The 17,839-nt window shown below is 37.8% G+C and overlaps 1 protein-coding gene across 3 annotated transcripts in view; it reads left to right on the top strand.

Moving 5' to 3' along the window:
• The window catches only part of LOC122801567 (U2 snRNP associated SURP domain containing), a 2,423,494-nt gene that overhangs the window by 2,280,143 nt on the left and 125,512 nt on the right, over positions 1-17,839 (top strand). The gene's annotated exons all lie outside the window — the stretch shown is intronic.

Here is a 17,839-nt window from a genome sequence, read left to right as displayed (position 1 = left end):
ACCACATTGCTGGTTGTCCACTGAACACAGAAGGTGTTATAAGAGATCTGGGAACACAGGTTCACAGCAACCTCTCTTTTGACCACCACGTTGCCACTGTGGCCAGAAAGTCCTTCTATGTGGCACATCTCATTACTAAGGGTTTTGCATCCAGGAAGAGAGGTCATTGTCTCCCTCTAGTCTTCCCTCATTAGACAAATCATTGAGTACAATGCCTCATTTGGCATTTACCTCACTAGACACCTGCAACAACTGGAGAGGCCACAAGTGTACCTCACAAAGAGGATCCTAGGCCTTAAACACTTGTCCTATATGGACATACTCAAAAAACTCCAACTATTCTCTCTCTCATATCGCCTACTTAGAGGCGATCTCTGCTGGACTTACAAAGCCATGTCTGACCCAGCTCTGTTAGAAATGCTACATCTAAAGAAATACCAATCCGTCCGCACCACACGCTCCAGAGACCTCAACCTTATTACCACAATCAACAGAACATGCTGGAGGAACAGGTTCATAAACCAGAGGCTGCCCGTGCTATGGAACAAACTTTCTATACATGTCAAGCAGAGCACCTCACTGGCCCTCTTCAAGAGAAATCTTGATGAGTGGATGGGAAATAGAAAATTCACCCCGGGGACCACTCCAGTGGCTCTGCTCGACAGGGGCACTAGGAACTAAGGTCAGGTGGCACGATGCCAGGGTAATCCTATGAGCTAGGCTTGTAAAGGCTCCAGGGCCATTAGGCTAGTACACACCTATGAACCTATAATACTAGCCATGTTAATTCTGTCATAATTCTATTAAAAATAATTGTATACGTTATGTCACAACATATAATCATAGATCAGAGGGTGTTAAGAACATTATTAGAAATAATTGGGGTATTGTTAAAAACATGTCTGAGTTAATTAGAATAGTTGGAAAGGCCCCCATGTTCTCATATCATACTTGTCCAAAGTTGAAACTAAGATTATGCTATAAGGACTTTAGAAATAATAAAAAGTTGAACATAAGTAAAAAAAAAACCAAAAAAAAAAACGGTACTTTTCCATGTTATAGTTGCACATGCTGTAATGAATGTGAATTTATACATCCTAATGCTAATAAGAAATATATTTTAGGTGTTTTGCAACTTCTGATACTGCTACCATTGTGTATATGGCATGTTGTAAGGTGTGTCAAGCACATACCTCTCAACCATACTGAATTCCTCAGTAAATACCGTTTTTAAGGTCAAAATATTGGGGTGCCATGAATTCCCGTGTGGCCCCTTCAATTTCCAAATTTCCCAGGTTTGCTTTTTTTTTTTTGAATGAATGTGTTCCTGACGTCATCACATGCAGGGCGTGTGCAATGACGTCAGCTTCACCAGGACAGATATGCTGTCAGAGGAATGCCGAACTTGCAGTCCGCTTGTTTTTTTTTTCCAGCCAGGTAAGGTAAATAAGTGTAGGATTAGAGCTTGGCTTGAGATACTTGTGCGTGCAAGTTAAGCTTGCACTTTTTAAGTTAGTTTTGAATTCAGATTTCATTTTCAAGCTGTTCTGTGTTAAAGCTGTATGCAGGCAATCTGCGAGAAACTTTGAATTATTTTAAGCTTGTGGCTCGAGATACTTGTGCATTTACTGTTACGGCAGCCTGATTTTCTGTTAAGTCAAACTGATCAGACTTCGAATAACGGAATTGCAGAGAAGAGATACTTTTACTTAATGAAGTAGAGTGTAGAGTATTACAGCAGCAATTCTGTTAAGCTTACGGGCAGCAGCCGGATTTTCTGTTAGACTTTGAATTTGAACAATGGCATTATCAACTCGAGATACTTGTGCATTTACTGTTATGGCAACCTGATTTTCTTTTAAGCCAAATTGATCAGACTTTGAATAACTGCATTGCAGAGAAGAGATACTTTTACTTAATGAAGTAGAGTGGCTCAGTAAAAAAAGGTGAATAACTTATTTTGATTGAATGGTGATGATCGGCAGCAGGCAAAAAGTCTTCGATGTTTCATAACTGCAGGGGGCTACAGATACTGAATCCATGTGGTAGGAGGAGGCATGATGAAAACAGATAGTTTGGGAGTTAATTTCTGCAAACTGCATGTATAATGTATTAATGGGCTGTTTAATTGCATTAAATACAGCTACCGCCCTAGTACTACTATTTGAGCTTATGAATAAATCGCTTAAGTGCAAATTTGCCAGTTCTATCGCAATTGCGCCGATTACAGCTGAATCAAAAGCCAGTAATGTTGATTACTTATTAATGCTGGGCTCTAAAATTTGTTGTGTTTATGCATTGATTTTTGTTGCTCTGCCAGCTGCTTTTGTGTTGGTTTTCTTGCAGGTTGTATAGTCAGGGAAATTAAATGTTTTAGAAACTTTTTGTTTTTTTTCTCTCTTTCTGCATAAAGGCAGTTTAGAACTGGCAAAGTTTTTTTTTTTTTTTACTTCCATTTAATACCCATGTCTCATAACGGCATCCAAACACTTTTCAGACTGACTTCCTTAAACAGTTGACTTGCCAATTAATATTAGGAAGCAGGAGAAACAGAAAGATATAAATAAAAATTATACTACTGTTGTTAAATCTAGAATAACCTACAGTAGAAATGTTAATTTTTTTTTTACTTTTTCACAGTTTGCCATTTATATTCATATTTTAAAAACCGGTCTGGGAGAGCTACATTTTATTGAGAGCGCACGGTATGAAAACCAGTTGTGGGAGACATAAAATTGTATTGTCAATATTCACTTACAGTATAGGGGAGGGTCTTGTCAATATTTTAGTTAGAGCAGTCAAAAGCAAGAGTTGTGTTTATTATCTAATCTACAGGTACATCTAAAGAATGGTAAATGTGAAGTTAAACAGTTAAAGCCTTTAACTGTAAAATATTCCTGTTTCATAACATTTCTGTCTTAGTTTCTTACTACATACCTTGATATCATGTTTATATCTGTTTTTGTGTTTATATTTCACAGACACACACCAGTATTTCTCAGTGACACAGTGTCATCACTGGAAGGTCAAAGGCATGTTGCAATGTCAGTTAGACTCATAAAAGTGAGAAAATGAATGCAGTATTTTAATAATTTTCTTGCTGTTGTCAACATTTGTGAAGTATCTACGCTAGTATATTAATCCATTCATCCACAACCTCTCTCTCCCAATTTTGCAGATAGGGTCAGGTTGTCACATCAACAGTGACAATTATCTTTAGCCAATGGTACACTGTGAACATTGCCTAAAGATGATTGTCACTGTTCTGCTAAGATTAATAGAGTGCACAGTAATTTTATATATGATGTTACAGTTACTGATGTGGCCATATTTTGGCTGTCTGTTCTTCAGTTTGAGTTTGAAAGGTGGTATCCCACAATTCCATTGGAGTGGGTGGGGTTACATAATTATGTATGCAAATTGTGTTAATCAGCGTAAAGATTTGTACCTATTTTTCATTAGCCTTTGTCCAGATTTTTGATGTTTCCTGGTTGAGAGGTATGGTCAAGCATTCTATATAGGGAAATGCCCAAGAAGGTTGAAGGACAGAATTATTGAACACAAATCTGAAATATGTAGAGAGGTAGCGACTAATGCTTTGGGTAAACATATGAGGGAGAAAGGAAGTACACACGCATTTAACTTTAGAGTGATTGACATCAGATAGAAGAAAAAAAGGGGGGATCTTAATAATGAGTTAGAAGTATGTGAATAGTCATGGATCACACGTTTAGAAGCTGATTGTTTTCCAGGTTTAAATACAGTAGTAAGCATCAAACCTATTTTAAAAAGAAGACAGTTAACTTTGAAATAGCATCTTGTGTGGATGTGTCTTAGTTAAATGTTTTACTCGCTTTTTTCAGTAACATTTTACTTGTATATGTCTCTCTAAACTGAAGTGCTCAATACAACGGTGTCATGTGATTAGTTTTATGGCTTGAATTCACCATTTAAATGAAGGTATTTGATCTCTCTTTTTACACACTGATGAAGTGTTGACACTAGAAGCTTTGTGATTTTTTTTTCCTGTTTGGAATGAGTGCTGTATTTTACCTCAACATTTCCAGGCCTTGGATTTTTTTACTACTGTTTTGTATTTTGTATCCTACCTGATCTACCTACGTGCTATCCTTGTTTCTTTAGTTAAATATACCATGATATCATGTGTTCATTAGTAGAGTGTACCCAGCTTCTGTGGCTCATTACATTTGTTTGCTGCAGTCAGAATTTGGATCTCAGTCTTAATGTTTATTATGGAAAATTTTCCAGATTTGTTGTCTAAAACAGTTAAGCCATTGAAGTGCTTTGTGGCTGTCAGCCATGAGTCAAGACCTGCATCATCCATGTGATTGCTTCACCATTGAAGAGCATTATTTGAACCATTGCCATAAGTGCCAGCATGTTATCCCAGACTGTGAAAGGCACAGGAGCAAGAAGCTGTTGAGCTGCATTGCTCCTCAGAAGAGGGTGGTTGAGAGTACCCAGGACGGGCAAAGGGATCTTGCACTGTGGCCTCAGGCATCATCTAGAGTCCCACCAGAAGGCAGAAAACAAGGAGGACAGACACTTTTCACACCTCTTAAAAAAAGTCTGCCACTGCAATGGCCTCAAGGTTCCTATCTGTTTTATCCTTACCCTTAACTAGCAAGAACTTGAATTTGATGTCTTCATCTTTACTAGGTGATGAGGGATAAATTAGATTTTTTCCTCAGCATCTCCGTTGGATGGTGCATCCATGAGTGGAAGCACCACCAACTCTTTGTGTAAGTTATCTAAACTGAACTGTTCTTGGGAAGCAGTCCCTTGAATCTTCCAGGTGAGAATCTTTGGCAGCAACTTGGTCAGATAATTCCTTCTCAGACCTTCTTAAGGGTCTAACAGAGCTTGATGGCTGAAAGGGAAGTATCAGCTAGGTTTTCCTATGCCAGAGCTGGCAGATTAGGCCTGTAATGACCGGTAGTTGTTTAACGTGACATGAGCATTTGGTATTGGGAGCACAGCTTTCATGAACAGTAACTTATGCCATTACCTTGTCTAATACAGGCCTTTCTGACCCCATGCTTTCTTCAGCATGTATATCCCAATGTGCAGCTTGCTCATCACCCAGAACCTGACATGCAGCCATAGCATGCATGACCCTAAACGCATCTGTTGTGTATGAATATGTCCAGGTTGTAACTAAGGAGATTGAGATTGTGACCCTTTCTGTCATGGGAACACAGCCCATAATCTCTGAAACCTGAAAGAACAGCAAAACTTCTGCACACTAGACCTCTCCACCTTTTAACTGTTTATAGAACTCCTTTAGGCTCATAAAGTCCTTTTCCAAGAAATTATTAAAATGATCATCTTGTGGAAGAAGGACAAAACATTGGCTCGTCCCCCAGTGGAGGATAGGATCAAGGATGCTGTATATGGAACTTTGAAAAACCAGGAAATTGCCCTGCATCTCCCAGCAAAGCTGATTTCTGACCAGACATTCTAGGTTGAATTCCTTCATGAGCAAATGTAGTTCTACATAGGTCCCAGGACCTCCAGTGTCTTGCCTGTTTGCCACCTAACAGAAAGTCAAAAGCTTACTTCGACCAAAGGAAGCCACCAGAGGTTAGAGGAGCTGGAGTTCTTCTCATTATAGATCAGAAAACACAGGGCCAAGTTTACTTGAAAGAGCTGAAAAGAGTGATATCTGAAAAGACAGGGCAGAGGGAGGAGGAGCATAGGTAGCAGATTGTTGGACTAACTGCTCCCTTGATCTCTGAAAGTACTTTTGTCCCAGAGGAGGCTATTGATACATTGAATAAATGGGTGTTGGAGACTGAATCCAGAGAGCCACACTGGAATTCAAGGGGGTGTGGGACTTGTGAAAAAAGATGGAGGAGACTGATCTCCGAAAGTATTTTTTATTACAGAGAGGGTTATGAACACATTGAATGAATTACTAAAATGGGTGTTGGAGAGGGAATCCAAATAGTAATTTAAGAGAACATGAGACATAGTTCCATAGTTTGATAGTTTGCAGCATAAACTAAACTATTATTTAGACAGTATTATATCTTAGAATTCGTCTTGAAATATACTAATTGTTTCCTTTATGAATATCCAGTTTAATTTTGAAATTTAGTGAAGTTGAACACTTTATTTCAATAGGCAATTTGTTACATAAATTTGGTACCATCTGTGTTATACAGATATCCTTTTAGTAGTTCTGTCTGAACTCATTTTAAACAGTAATCCCATATTTCTAATACCAGGATGCTGAAAGGTGTGTTTCAAGCCCAGGTCCTGCCTTTAACCCAAGTTACTCATTTTGTAAGCTAAACATAATTTAAACAGACATGGAAAATGGTTAAGGAAAAAGATAGAAAGGAGGTAGAGTATTAAGGAAGTTAAAAGGGCATGCTAGGTAGACTTATTTTCTTCATCTGCCATCAGGCTAATGTAATGTAAACATAATGGGCCAGATTCAATGAAGCCTGCACTGTGTACATGATATGTATTCAAGAACATTCTTATCACATTTTTGTGCTTTCTAGTCATTCAGAAAGATTATATACTAAATGCACATGTAGTCTACACTTTGTGGTAACCTTTATGAATCCCTGTCAATATTTAAAGCTGCAAGAATATCAATAGGAAAACTAAAATTAGGAGGAAGAATGTGCAAGTTATGTCTGTTCACTCAGAATGGTGTACACTCATTGTAGGCGCTGTTGAATCCCACGGAATGTTTTCTTGTGCCCTGTTGGAGCAGGAGCCTTCAACTGTTGGTCTCACTTATCCATGGTCTAATCTCCTGGTGATTCAGGTGCTAGAAAAGTTTTTGGCCCTTCTTGAGTTTTGACTTAATAAAGGGCTGAAGCAGATCGAGACTCTGTCCTCAATTTCTTCTTTGAGCTCTCACTTGGATCACTGATGCTGTGGCTTAGCTGCATGCCTGGAGTGCATGGCACGGTTTAATCTCTCATCCCTTAAGGAAGAACTTAGGCAGGCTACCTTAAATATTTGTTTCTGAGGGGATGTTCTTAATGGCCAATCCTCCCCAGATTTGGTGACTGACCTCCAGTAAAGGAGTGGATTCTCATTTATGTTGAGATCTTCTGTGACACCCTCCTTCCCCCAATGCCACTGTCTTCCTTTACACAAGGAAATCTCTCACAGAAAAAAAATAAAAAAACTGCTTCCTGGGAGACAAAGATGGCCGCCATTCTATAAGCACTGCAGTACTTCAGCTCTCCAAAGACCAGAAACAAAAATCACCTCTGCGGATGTACATTTGGAGTTAATCAACTAATTGACAGCAATTAATAATCTACAAGAAGTCAGCGATCTTATCGAGGAAAAAAAATTGAAAAAAAATACTTGGTGACAACAGGATTGGAACTGATTGCTTGGTTGATTCTGAACAGAGCAACAAACAAAGAACTGAATTACCACATTACTGAAACTTTTACTTGGTAATCATCTCTATCTGCAGCATTTCAAAATGTCAAAAGAAGATAAAAATATGGACACTACAACTATTAAAACTAAACTGTCAGCATTACAGTCTCCAGAGAAGGAATCCATATTTAAGAGACAGAAAACATTCAGACAGCAAGAAACTGCAAAAAAATCTGATCAACAGGTTACGATGGAAGAAATTAAGTCTGCATTGTTGCCTATACAAGATGCATTACAAGACCTAACATCCCAAACACAAACATTTAGTGAGACATGTAATCGGATTCTAACAAGAATGGAGAAAGCAGAAACCAGAATAGCAGCAAGTGAAGACAATATAGCATTGCTCACTAAAAGATCTGAATCACAAGAGGCTGATATACAAATGATGCAAAACAAAATTCTGGACCTGGAAGCAAGATCAAGACGTAACAACATAATCATCAGAGGGATCCCAGAATCAATCCAATATAATGAGCTGAACACTTCTATCACACAAATATTTGAAACATTACTTAAGGACTCTGTGGATGTTCAGCAAATTGTCATAGAAAGAGCACATAGAGCTTACAGGAATTCCCAAGCTTCAAATACACCAAGACCTGTGTATGTCAAAATATTAAACTTCCAGGATGTGAATAAAATACTTCTAACCATAAAAAAATCTGGAGGATCTATATTGTGGCAAAGTTATAAAGTTTCTATAACACAGGATTTACCAGTACAAATAAGACAGTCTAGACAAATGCTGGCTCCATACTGTAAGTTTCTAATTGACAAAAACATTAGATTTCAAATGAAATATCCTAACAGTTTAATCTTTACTCTTGATGGCATTAAATACACTGTAAATACAAAGCCAGACCTACCTTTTTGAAGCTGTTTAAGGCTCTGCCACCGTCTGAAAATTGAACAGTACATCCTGGCTTTTTCCTGCATTAGAATGAATGGGAGACTGCATTTCCTTTGTGTGTTCTTCATTCTTCAGCAGGCCTGGTAATTCTCTGTTTTATCTTTTAATCTTCCTAGCTGGAAGCAGGAAACAAGGTAAAGGGAGTGTGATACAGCTGAGAGGTCCTGTCAATAATTGTTTCCCCATGAGCGGCAAAAATTCAAAATTGAACTGCCTGGTCTGCTGCAACTGCTGGGAAGCAAGAAGAGCTGCTGTAAATCAAAATGAAACTTTTGGGACTTTATCAATAAGGTAAAATGTGTCTTGTATGGACAAAATGTATGGTTTGGCTGTTGCTGTATAAGAGTCTATGGCTTAGTGGTAAATCCAGGTAATGCAGTCTATTTTTGTGTTCTTTTGCAGGCTTGTTTTGTAACTTACTGTGTTTTATTTAGTGAGTAAATAAGTGAATAAATAAGTATCTTTTAACTGTGTTCAGTAGAACAGAAAATGATGTCTAACTGTAATGATCTATTAAATGCAATATTGTAGGAATGTTTTGAAGATAAATAGCTGACCTAAATAATGGCTTGTTTTAAACAAATGTATAATAACTGTGTGCTTATTAGGTGCACTGTTAGTTAAAAGGTTTTGGAACAAGTAATTATAATGCTAACATATTATTGCTGTATTTAAAGTTTGTTAAAAGTGAATTATTTGACATGTCAGGTACAATTAGTTTACATGAATAGTAGGGCTGTAGTTACTTGAGTGTGGTGTTTAGTAGGGAATGTCTGGGTTAGACTTTGTAATGGGATGGCTGTTTTGTCAAAAAAAATTCACATAATACCAACATTTGTCAATTTTTAAGGGGAAAACAAAAATAGATACCATTATTCATCAATTCATAGTTTAGAATGTGGATAATAGATTCCTGGAATGTTAAAGGACTCCAGAACATGAAAACTGTTTCTGCATTTGTTTTTAAATCAAAAGCAGGTTTTATTCTATTACAAGAAACACATTTGACTAATGACCAATGGGAAACAATGAAGGACAAAATTATAATCAAGAATCGGTTTCAAGGAGAAATTTTGGAGGACAAAATAGATAAAGACGGCAGATGGTGTTTGGTGGTTCTCAAAACTGAAATTACAAGCCGATAGTACTTTTATGTGTTTATGCCCCAAATGTGAACCAACATCATTATATAGCTTCAATTTACTCTATTCTACAGTCATTATCAAGATTCTAAAACTGATATTGAAAGAACTGAGAACGGATTTCAAACTATATGACCCTTTTAAACACAAACACATACAAGCAAAGGCAGAAAACTTTACTTTCTATTCTAGCTGCCATAAAATGTGGTCAAGAATTGATTTTTTTAATTCCAGAAGTGTTCATTTCACTGGACCCTAGGGTTTCTAATCAAGCTAGACAGCTCTCAGACCATTCTAAAATAACTTTAACTTTAAAGACCGATATTTTGAATACTAAAAATCATGGTGGATATAATTGGTCCTTAAACCCATACCTATTAACCAAAGAAGATATAGTAAAGGAAGTTAAAGAGATACTTAAACAATTAGTATACAATATACAATGAACATCCATTAGATATAGAATGGGCTACAACTAAAACTTTGTTAAGAGGATTATTTATTCAGAAAGCCACTTATTATAAAAACTCCAAAATAAAGAACAACTGGATCTGGAAACTAAAGTACAATTATTGGACCAGGAGCTGATGAGTAACTACACTGAGCAAACAGAAACTGAGTTGTTAAGATGTCAGAAAGAGCTGTTTCTTATGCATAACAGAAAATTGACACTGAACAAAGAAGTTTAGTTAAATATGCAAATCACATTCAAACTCATTATTAATCAAAATAAATCATAATAATACGTTATATACTGATAAGTCAGATGTCATGAAGATTTTTGAATCAATTTTTAATCAGATATATGGTGAGCAACAAACTCATGGGCATGATGAAGAGAGGAAAGAGTTCTTACAGAAAATTAATTTTCCCAAGATTGACGAGGATTCTCAGGAGAATTGACTGCATTGATTACAGTTGATGAAGTTCTAGAGGCAATTAAGAAACTAAAGCCACATAAAGCCCCAGGACCAGATGGTATGACCTCTGAATTTTATAAATCTTTTAGTGGGATTCTGACACAGACCTTTAACTATATCATTTCAATGGCAGCAATGATCTTCATTTTAATGCCTCAAGAACAATTCTGTTATTGAAAGAGAATAGTGATCCCAAAAATCCAGACAATTATAGGCCCATATCATTGTTGAATATTGATATGAAAATCATGACATCTATTCTAGCTAGTAGATTAAAAAATAATAAACTTGATAATATCAGAAGAACAGGCGGGTTTATAGATGGGAGACAGACTACAGACAATACATTAACTCTTCATACTTTAATATCTTATGCAAAGTATAAAAATATGAACATATATGCTTTAATAATTGATGCTCAAAAAGCATTCGATAGAGTTAATTTGGCTTATTTATTTGAAACATTATCATATTTCAATATACCTCAGCTTTTTATTTCTATGTTAAGAAATTTATACAAGAATGCATACACTAGTTTATATATAAATCATGAATGTTCCAAAAGGATTCAAATTAAAATGCCCATTGTCTCCCTTACTCTTTTTTCTGTATTTAGTACCTTTATTTCTTCATATGAAACAAAAAGTTGTTTATATTTCTCCTGTACTTCTTGGGATAAATGTTAGGATGGCTGCTTTTGCAGATGATTTAAATATATACAGTACCACACCGTGTCAGATACAGAAAAATACTAACAGCAATACAAACCTTTGAGAAAATTGCTAATTACAAACTAAATTTTAAAAAACAAAATATTCCCTCTAAAGACACCTACACCTTTACAATGCTACCATTGATAGGACAAATAAGGACAGAAGAAAGAATAAAATATTTGGGGATTGACTTTTCAACTGAAAATAGAGAATTTTTTATCAACAATATTAAGGCAACTGGAGACCGAATAACAATGGATTTGAAAAGATGGAGTAAGTTGAAGCTACCGATGATGGCAAGAGCAGCGATAATAAAATGAACGTTCTCCCAGAATGCTATATATTTTTAGAGCAGCACAACTTAAAATCACGAAATCCTTTTCAAGCAATTTCAGATAGGACTGGGGAAATTTTGTGGGAACCCAGAAAACGAGAATATCCTATGAAAACTGATGGCTCCTAATTGGATTTACCAGATTTTGAGATGTATTATACAGTGATTCAGGCCAATAGGATTTTAAGGGTGTCTTACTTGGATAGCGAAAATAGAAAATGGATACCCAAATGGGTACTGCTAAATTATAAACATATAAAAGGAAAGAGAATTAATGTTAAAGCTGTACCTATTTGAATATAAAACATTGAGTAAATATGAGTTAATGGAACACATCAAGGTATGGGCAGTGGCGACTCAAACTCTGTTTGCCTCCTTGAACCTTTTAAAATATATGATGATGTTTCAACCGTTTGATGGAAATCCTAATATAACTATTGGTAATCAACTGATAGACTTAAAGAAATATCCATTTATTAAGGAATTAACTGTAAGGGATTTATACCCCTTCCTAGGAATGATATCTTAAAAGAGATGAATCTTCCCATCTCTTATTTAATTATAATGAGGCAGTTAAAAGATTTGGCCATAAATTATTTTACCAGTTTTGAAATAAAAGAGGAACTAGTTATTTCAGGTCAGCTGTGGGAAGCATTGCAACAAGATAGAAAATATATATCCTCAGCGTATAAAATGGCAAAGAGAGAAAATATAATAATCATATTCTGTTATCCAAAAACTGGGAAGAGAAATTGGCATCCCTAGACGACAGTAAAATAGTAGAGCTTAACTTAACATTAAAAATCACTTCAAAAACTGGTCTTTACTCAATTGATGATATTTAACAATGCATATTATACCCATCTTACACTTCATAAATTTGATTCAAAAGTCACCTAAATGTCCACAGTGTATAGATCAGACAGCAGACCTGTTACACATGTTCTGGAGTTGCAAGTGCATTTATAAATTATGGAATTCTTTAAAGTTACAACTACAAAAATGGGTTACCAAACTCAACACTCTCCTGGGAATTTCTGATTTTACATATTCCAGAATTTGGACAAAACAAAAAGATTGTAATTATGAATATTAGTTTACTAATGAAATTATATATAGCCACAAATTGGTTGAAAAAATTTCAGGCTGTTATTGTTAATTAGAAATAATAAGAAAAGTATAAACAGCATAAAAATTTGGGAACAAATCTTTAATATTATTTTATGTAGCGGTTCCTATCCACTTTCCGTCAGGACATTCTGTATGTGTACCAACACATTCTTGGATTAGATAGAAAATGTAGAAATAATACAAATTATTGGCTTGAGTTGGTTTATAATTGTCTATTGTAGATGCTTTTATGTTTAATTTTTGTGATTTTAATTTCCTGAACTTGGTTAAAATGATATTTATTCTTAATGTATTATAGGGAAATTCAAAATGGAACTAAAACATTGGAAGCAATATTGTACATAATGTAAATAGTGTGTGAAATGTATAATGGTTTGGCAAAACAATAAAAATGATTATTGAAAAAAAAAAAGAAAAAAAAAAAAAAAACTGCTTCCCAAAGAGAGTAATGCCATCAACTATCAGTCCTATCACCCCCCCCCCCCAGCTTTGACAGACAAGTCTGTCAGGGGGAGTAACCCTGTTGACTTAGTAGCAACAGTCTTGAATGATGTCTAGTGCTAACCATGAGGTTTGGTTTCTCTGAGCTTGTCCTAGTTTTTTGAGTCTTCCCAAAATACCAGAGAGTTCTCAGCAAGGTTAAAGATACCCACATTTTACAAGTCTTGGGTCCTCCTGCAGAAAATCAGGCTGAATGCATAAGGTTTTTGGGAAGGCATCCGTCTTTAATTTTCAAAGGGGTTGCAGAAGCTATCTCCGTTCAGAATAAGGCTAAAGGTGTTCTACTTGTGACTTCTTTTTTTTTTCGAGGTGGGGGAAGAGACATCCGTCCTATCCAGCCTTGTTTTAATTTCTTAGTTCCAAAGTGGATGTCTGGCTTCTGCCTTGTTTTTGATGTCAGTGCATTGAACAGATGTGACATACACAGTGAGTGATGACTCTTCTCTACCCACTGCTGGTGCCTAAAGACCCCAGATGGTGTCACTGGATTTGATGGAAGCATTCTGGCACTCATTGTCTGGGCGGGCACTGCACCCTCTCTTGGTGTGCACTGCATTCAGTACAGAGTACTATTTTTTTTTTTTTACCAAAGTGCTAACCAGTGAGCCTGTCTGTTGGTGTAGAGGGACAAAGCCCTGACTATGGCCCAGTTGACCTGGGTTTGATTAGCAACATGAGCAATTGACGGAGTGGCATGGGGGGGGGGTTATATTATTATCTTCGAAGAGTCAGTTCAGCGAATGGCATTTTTCATCGAAATCCAGTTCAGCAAACTGTTCATAGTGAGATCGGGGTACAGTGGAGATTTGGAAAATTTGCCCTTTCCTTACTGTAGTGCGATCTCAGAGTTGGTGTATGTAATTAGCAGGAGGCCACCCACAAGAGCGAGTTCGCTGAACAGCATTTCGATGTAAAATGCCATTTGCTGAACTGACTCTTCGAGGATATAATCTAGACCCTGGCATGGGAAGGATGGTCATTCGTTGATGATGCTCCATTAGAGGATATGTGGTCCAAAGAGGAGAGTTACCCTTAGACTTAACTGAAGAACATGGATGGCAAGGAGGGAAGTGGGTAGGCCATATAAAAAAAACACCCCCTCCAGGATAGATATAGTGATGGCCAAGCTGCCTTCAGCCCCAGGAATACCAATGTAAGTCCAGGTGTGTAGAGTAATAAGCACTGCTTCAGTCAGTTTGGTTACAGCTGTTGCCACTGTTTTTTTCTCTTCGTGTGTTGTGCCACTTTTGCAGTTTTTGTCTTATTGCATGTGTTGACAAAACATTGCCTCACACAGTGGCTGTATGGATTGTCTAGGCCTGGCACCTACTTTTGTAAATCCTTTAAGAATGTCACCTTAGTGCAGCTGTGTAGAACAGTGCTTGATCAGCTTGAAGGAACTGACATCAAGAAGAGGAAGAGGGAGGAGAATGACAAGGTATCCTTCAAGTTGTACAGTCTGCGTAGGTTGGGAGCTTTGGAGAATCAGTACTGCTATCATTCTTCAGTGGCAAGAAGGTCCAGTACCCCTGGACAATCTGATCTGAATGGGTCTTACCCTGTGCAGATAACCCTGTTTCAGAAACCAGGGAGGCTGTCCTCTGTGCTCACTTATTGATCTTTAGTTTATAGGAGTATGTATTGAAGCATTTCAGTGATGATGCTGGGAAAGAGGCCTTTATCTTTTGCACTTGCAGTGCATCATTGCATTCACTTCAATTGTGGGCTTTGACCAGTGGTGATAACCCTCCGCCATCTCATGGAAGGGTACCCAGTTGAAGACTGCCATTAGGATATGTTTTTCAGCTGTTTCAAGGAAACCTTCGACAACAACTTCAGCAAGAACATCTTCAGTAATCACACTAGCTGACTTGGGCTTTTCATCAATCACTGGGCCCCTTCATCACCCAGTGAAATCATTCCCGTAAGGGATCCTAGGTGTCAGAGGAGGAGTTTGCTCAACTGGCCAGGTCTGTGCCCAACTATTTTGAGCAGCTTCTGGATTAAGTGTGGCCTAGGCCTCAAGATCCTGAGAAGAGACTTATGTGCTCTTCCCCTATGAGGTTCCATTGCCTGTCTGATGTCAGACCCTCATAGAAGAGTACTGGGAGCTGGAGAATCTTCCTTTGTGGGAAGTATCATCTTCTCATGTTCGTTTGGCTGTTTTGAGCATTATTGTTTGGATAACCAGTCCCTTCCTGTCCTGCTAGACCTTCTTTGGGGTGTTGCCACCTCAGCTTCGTGTTTGAGGCATCACTTTACAGGTCATCTGTGCTCCAGCTGTGTGATTCAGTGTTTACACTTCTGCAAAGGTATTGTAGCATCCAGACAGAAAGCATTGAAGTATCCATGGTGCAGGAGGTTTTATAGAGAGCACATAAGGAATCTTGTGACCAGATCTGTCACCCTATAACACTGCCCCATACTCATTCATTACGTTATGGATTGCTGACTGAATTTCCCCATTGAAGATATGTTGGTATATAACTTTTATACACTGGATTTTCTAGGGTGTTCAGTCAACAATGTAGACTCAACTTTTCTGGTGCCTTTTTGTGGGATGTGGTCCTCTGGCTTCTGGCCAGTTCCTATATTGGGCAGCAAATTAACTGAGGATGAAAGGAGTGCCCCTTAGTTTCACCGATTAGTTTCCATCAATGTGTTGATATTAGAGTGAGGAAGAGTGTGCATCCACATGTAGACTGCTTCTTATTTAAAGCAAGAGCAATGATGCCTAGTAAACAGAAGGCTTCGTCTTGGACTGACTGAGTACGAATAGAATAAATAAGAAATGCAGTTGTCCTGCTCTGCCTTGTTTAGCAGGGCTAGGGAACATTGACTGTTACCATTTTCCCTTTTATATGGCAGGGAAGTTTTCTGTGCTGTATTCTACCATTCCGTCTAATTTTTTGCCTTGTTGCCAGATTCATTGTGACAAAGAGAGGATGTGTTTACAGGCTTTGAAGTCCCTGGCAGTATGGAAAATCCATCCTCTTACCTGGTAAGGAAGTATCCCTCATTTGGAGAGTGAGAGAGAACTAACTTCAACTCAGGGCGTCTTCTTTTTGGAGCATGCACAGCATGTTTTGACAGATGCTTAGCAGGCATATCCTTGATTGAACCCAGATTATGGTTGGCTATTTTTGTCTAGGTCTTCCTTTTGGTTTCTACCTTTTTTGCCTTGTGGTTAAGGAAGGTAGAGCATCTGCTTCTCCATTTACAAAAATAAAACTCTTCAAATGTCTAGACCTGCTAAAACTACAGATTTGTTGCAGTACCCTGCCCACCTCCACTGCCCACTCTACTATGTTCCCAGTATGGAAGGAAGCAATGAAATAAGTCTGAAGTCCTGGAGGGCACCCAGGAGACTGCTGTTCTTTCTCCATGTTGAGAAGTACAGACTCCACGTTTCATTTTATCAAGCACTTTAAAACTACTTCTACTGCTTCAGTAGGAACAGCCAGAGACAGCAAGAAAAATGTTTGTTCATGGGTTCATAGATTAGTACTAACTGCCCTTGTGAGCCATTTTAAGCCTAGCCAATTATCCCTTGTGAGACTGAAACCCTGCACATTGTGTTTGTAAGGCAAACACCTTAACCATTAGGCCACCCTCCCAACCAGCCCTACAGAAGTTTAAGAAGATTAGAGCACTACGCTGACAAAATGTTGGCCTAATTGCATTACTGAAACTAAACTTACTAATGCCCAACAAATTGACCACTCTGTTATTCCTCCTCCGTCTGACGGCCACAAAACAACAAAGCAAAACAGAACTAAAAAGTTGAGTTTGAGGTGTTTTTGCATGTGTGTTGGTGCCCTCCCAGTAACCCCCAGTGAGAAGGCTATGGCCCCACATCCCCAATTTCTTTATAGACACGCACATACTCTGTGTGTGTGTATGTGTGGTTGGACAGTGTGAGGGGTTTGCTTCTACATACCTCGTCTGTATATGTACTGCTTCTGAGGTTGTGCCAGCTTGGAGGAAAGAATTGGTGCAACCTCAGACACAGTATGCTTAGGTATCAAATGTGTGGAAACAAAGCTCCCTGCATGTTGCGGGGAATTGTAAAAATAAAAAAGAGATATTTCAAGATTACACTTCATTAAATGTATTTATTAAATGTGTTGCAGAGGTCTTCTGGGCATTAGCATGGTTATCAGTAGTTGATCACCACTCTGCATTTAACTTCATTAACCTCATGAAGACCTGAAATTGCACTGCTTTTTTGCATGTTTTCAGGATCACCAGTCATTTGGGGCACTTGGCTTGGTGTGTATGTGACCTAGCTGAAATGTGGGTCATGACCTCAGACTTCATAGTGCTTCTTTTGAGTCCCGTCACTGCTTGGAGAGACTGGCATCCCAGCTGAGCACAGTTCACTAGGAGCCACTGAAAATATTTTTTTCAGCTCCGTATCTGTTAGAGTATGAAATAAAATATAAATGGGAAGAACTTGAAGATCGTGGGCATGAAATTTAGTGCATTAACTGTACCATTTCAGAAAGCCACATGCTTAGGTTGCTGAAAACCTCAGAAGTAAAAGCTGTGTATGAAAGTCTGTAAATAAGGGTCCTCCCCACCCCAAAAATGGACAATGATGTCCTCATGCATAATAGGTTCTGTAGTTTATTCGTGCATATCTGTGATGTGTTAGTTTTAGCCTAACAAAAGTTTTCTCTCTCTCTCGATATATAATATACACACACACTCACAAAAATTGTGAGTAATCCTTTCACATGTGG

Source organism: Protopterus annectens, chromosome 5.part0 (genome assembly GCF_019279795.1).
Source record: "Protopterus annectens isolate FY-2018-M chromosome 5.part0, PAN1.0, whole genome shotgun sequence".
NCBI classification, from domain to species: Eukaryota; Metazoa; Chordata; order Ceratodontiformes; family Protopteridae; genus Protopterus; species Protopterus annectens.
The sequence above is the reverse complement of the archived record's forward strand: the minus strand, read 5'-3'. Positions and strand labels throughout refer to the sequence as shown.